At 45.3% G+C, this 4417-nt stretch overlaps 1 pseudogene; it reads left to right on the forward strand.

Annotated features, from left to right (window-relative positions):
- Positions 1 to 397: 397 nt before the first annotated feature.
- LOC101282137 (ras-related C3 botulinum toxin substrate 1-like) lies at positions 398 to 1315 on the forward strand (annotated as a pseudogene).
- Positions 1316 to 4417: the final 3102 nt, after the last annotated feature.

Here is a 4417-nt window from a genome sequence, read left to right on the forward strand (position 1 = left end):
AAGTCAGAAAGAGAAAAACAAATGCCATGTGCTAACGCATATATATGGACTCTAAAAAAAACCATGGTACTGGCTATTGTAAAAAAATGTCCTAATAATTAGTGTGTAAATCAGCAATTTGGACTGGGCCTAGCTGAGCAGTTCCCTTGCTGGTCTTGCCAGGGGTCACTCATATATATGTGCTTATTTAGCCGGTGGGCGGCAGGCTGGTTGCTCTAGAGGGCTTCAGCTGGGCTGGTTCATCTCTGATCTTGGTCCTCCAGCAGGCAAACCAGACATAGGTGCAGTATATCCTGACGTTCCTGTAAGAGGACAAGGATGGCTGTTTCTCTGCAGTTTCCCCCAGCTTTGGGTGGTGGCTACTGCTGGGCTCCGGCTTCCCATCGGCGGAGGGCAAGGCGGCGTGGACAGCGGCCCCGGCACCCCGCGCCCCGCCGCCCGCAGCCGCGCGCCCGCCCACCCGCCGCGCCCCGAGCTCTCCGCTCTTCGCCTCAGTGCCCGGCCGCCGCCACCGCAGCCCAGAGAGCGGCCCAGATGCAGGCCATCAAGTGTGTGGTGGTGGGAGACGGAGCTGTAGGTAAAACTTGCCTCCTGATCAGTTATACGACCAATGCCTTTCCTGGAGAGTATATCCCCACTGTCTTTGACAACTATTCTGCCAATGTTATGGTGGATGGAAAACCGGTGAATCTGGGCTTGTGGGATACAGCTGGACAAGATTATGACCGATTACGTCCCCTATCCTATCAGCAAACGGATGTATTCTTGATTTGCTTTTCTCTTGTGAGTCCTGCATCATTTGAAAATGTTCGTGCAGAGTGGTACCCTGAAGTGCGACACCACTGTCCCAACACTCCTATCATCCTGGTGGGGACGAAACTTGATCTGAGGGATGATAAAGACACGATTGAGAAACTGAAGGAGAAGAAGCTGACACCTAACCGCAGGGCTTGGCCATGGCCAAGGAGATCGGTGCCGTCAAATACCTGGAGTGCTCGGCGCTCGCGCAGCGAGGTCTTAAGACGGTGTTTGATGAAGCTATCCGGGTGGTTCTCTGCCCGCCCCCCGTCAAGAAGAGGAAGAGAAAATGCCTGCTGTTGTGAATGTCCGGGCCCCTCCCGCCTGTCCCCGTCCCCCAAGACCCTTTGTACGCTTTGCTCAAACGGTGGAGCCTTCGCACTCAATGCCAAGTTTTTGTTACAGATTAGTTTTTCCATAAAACCGTTTTGAACCAATCAGTAATTTCTAGGTTTTGTTTGTTTAAAGTGTAAGAGTTCAAACTTTCACATCCTACTAAAGTTTAGCCCTAAGATGACGAGCTTCCTTAAAGCCTTATTTCTCAAAGCCCCTATTCTTGCTCAGATTAAGAGTTGCCAAAATACCTTGTGAACTAAGTTGCATTGTTGGGCTAAGAACACTAAGCACTAAACTGTTCAAAGACCTTTGTCTGGAAGAGACTAGCTTCTGAGGCAGGAGATGCAGACACTCGCTAATGAGTTTCAGACGCGAAGAGCAGTACAGCCTCCTTCCTGAAACGTTGCCATTTAACGCATCCTGATTTACCAGCCCACGTTCACTACCTAACACTGTACTGTACATCATAATGAACGAGTGGAACAGCTCAGCTCTTTGGATCCATCTTTTTGATTTCGTAGTGAGATTTTTAAAACAAATTAGTGTATTAGCTTTGGTGAGATTTTGAACAGAGTTTTTACTCCCATGTTCCCTCCGATGAAGCATTCTGCTCTGGCCGAGGGTGCACTGGGTGGAGTGTGTGGAACACTTGTGATCTGAGGATGAAGACAGTATTTTAACAAAATATGGAGATTAATTTACACTACATTGTATACGTAATAATTAAACTATTAAAAGTGTCACGGGTAAACGTTTTAAAAGGTTAATTTCTGTCAAATGCAGTAGATGATGAAGAAAGGCCGGTATTATCAGTGTTTTCTTAAGCTTTTCCTTTTCCTTAAATGTGCCCATCCCTCCTGAAATTGGGCATTTAATCCATCTTTGACCTCATCATTCTCATAGTTGCTAACTTAATAAGTGCTTTTCTTATAGAACCCCTTCGTAATGAGCAATATGCCTCCTTGTATTATAAAATCGTTCTGAATATGCATTAGAAAATTTTCTTTGTAGATTAGTAAAAGTGCATTCCTGTTTTCATGTTACCTTATCCAAAGCTATAAGTGCTTTCCTTGGTTTTCTAGTAACTAGGTGTAAAAATCCTATGTTGCAGCTTTACAGTTTTTAAAATACTTAGATATTCTTTTTTTTTTTTTTTTGCAGTATGCGGGCCTCTCACTGTTGTGACCTCTCCCGTTGCGGAGCACAGGCTCCGGACGTGCAGGCTCAGCGTCCATGGCTCACGGGCCCAGCCGCTCCGCGGCATGTGGGATCTTCCCGGACCGGGGCACGAACCCATGTCCCCTGCATCGGCAGGCGGACTCTCAACCACTGCGCCACCAGGGAAGCCCATACTTAGATATTCTTAAACTGTAAACCCTGCCAGATCACCGACACTGCACCTGGACTAATAACACTGACCGCCTCTTGCCTCACAGCGTGCACACGCTTCCTGTCCTTGCCCTAACGATGTTCCTTGGGGTCTGTGAGGTTCTGTCAACCCCGTGCTCGTACTAACGAAGTTCTGTACGACTTACCCGCTGGCAAGAACACGAGCTTGGACCTTTCAACCACTAGAACAAAATTTTTTAAATTGACAGTTGCAGAATTGTGGAGTGTTTTTACATTGATCTTTTGTTAATACGATTAGCAGTATGTTTTGCATGTATGACTTAATAAATCCTTGAATCATGATTGGCAAAAAAAAAGAGGACAAGGATGGAAGTTTCCAGACTTCTTGAGGCCATTTGGAGAGGCTTTAAGGGCCCATGCTTTCTCCTCTAAGGAATATTGATTAAAGACAGGGTCTAGAGTTCTCAAAACATACACCCCTGCCCACTGACCCCAGGCTTGATGTTAAAAAAAAATTTTATTGGAGTAGAGTTGCTTTACAATGTTGTGTTAGTTTCTGCTACAGAGAACAGAAAACCATGGCAGAAAACCACAAAAAAGATGAGAAGACAACTCTCAGAATGGGAGAAAATATTTGCAAAGGAAGCAACTGACAAAGGATTAATCTCCAAAATATGCAAGCAGCTCATGCAGCTCAATATCAAAAAAACAAACAAACCAATCCAAAAATGGGCAGAAGACCTAAATAGACGTTTCTCCAAAGAAGATACACAGATGGCCAACAAACACATGAAAAGATGCTCAACATCACTGATCATTAGAGCAATGCAAATCAAGACTACAGTGAGGTATCACCTCATACTGGTTAGAATGAAAGAGAAAAACAAATATAGTATATTAATGCATATATGTGGAATCTGAAAAAATTGGTATAGACGATCTTATTTACAAAGCAGAAATAGAGACACTGATGTAGAGAACAAAAATATGGTCACCAAGGGGGAAGAGCGGGGTGGGATGAATTGGGAGATTGAGATGGACATATATACACGATTGATACTATGTATAAAATAGATAACTAATGAGAACCTACTGTAGAGCACAGGGAACTCTACTCGGTGCTCTGTGGTGACCTAAATGGGAAGGAAATCCAAAAAAGAGAGGGAGGATATATGTATGTGTATAACTGATTCACTTTGCTGTGTAGCAGAAACTAACACGACATTGTAAAGCAACTATATTCCAATAAATTTTTTTTGAAAAATTGCTGATCTACAGAGCAAGGAGCGTATTACATGGTGGATGTTCTGAGTTGTGTGCTGGTTTGTATGCAGCAGCAGGTAACTTCTCTGCATCATCAAGCCTGGGGTCAGTGGGGCAGGGGTGTATGTTGTGAGCACTCTAGCGGGAGACCCTGTAAACACACATGGCAGAGCGTGGGGATGTGCACGGTCCTCTTGTTGGGAGAGACTCGGATATCTGGGAATAGCAATCTACTCTTCCCTTCCAGGTACCGTGCGTGGTGTGTTTCTTGTGAGCCAGAAAGAGCCCATCATACGCAAGCACACTGTATATACATGTGTGTGTGTGCAAACATGCGTTTCTTCTGCACACCCCTCAGCACCTTGCTTTGTTCGTAGAATGTATGGTGTCCATTTTTCTCCATGAGGACATCTGTCCAAAGTTACATCTGCTGGATGACCTTCACCTTGACATACAGATTTCTCATCCTCCTTCCCTGCTGAGACAGATGCATCCGTGCTCCCAGTCTTGCCAAGAATGAGCTCACTGACCCCAGGACAAAGGAAAGGAGGCATCGGGAAGGCATCAAGAGGATGCTGAGGGGGGTCCAGATTTCTGGGGCAGAAGCTTTGCCTGCAAAGCTGCTTATTAGGATTGTATTTGCTACCACTGTTTCTCTTTTAACTGTGAT

This window comes from Orcinus orca, chromosome 3 (genome assembly GCF_937001465.1).
Source record: "Orcinus orca chromosome 3, mOrcOrc1.1, whole genome shotgun sequence".
Taxonomy (NCBI): Eukaryota; Metazoa; Chordata; class Mammalia; order Artiodactyla; family Delphinidae; genus Orcinus; species Orcinus orca.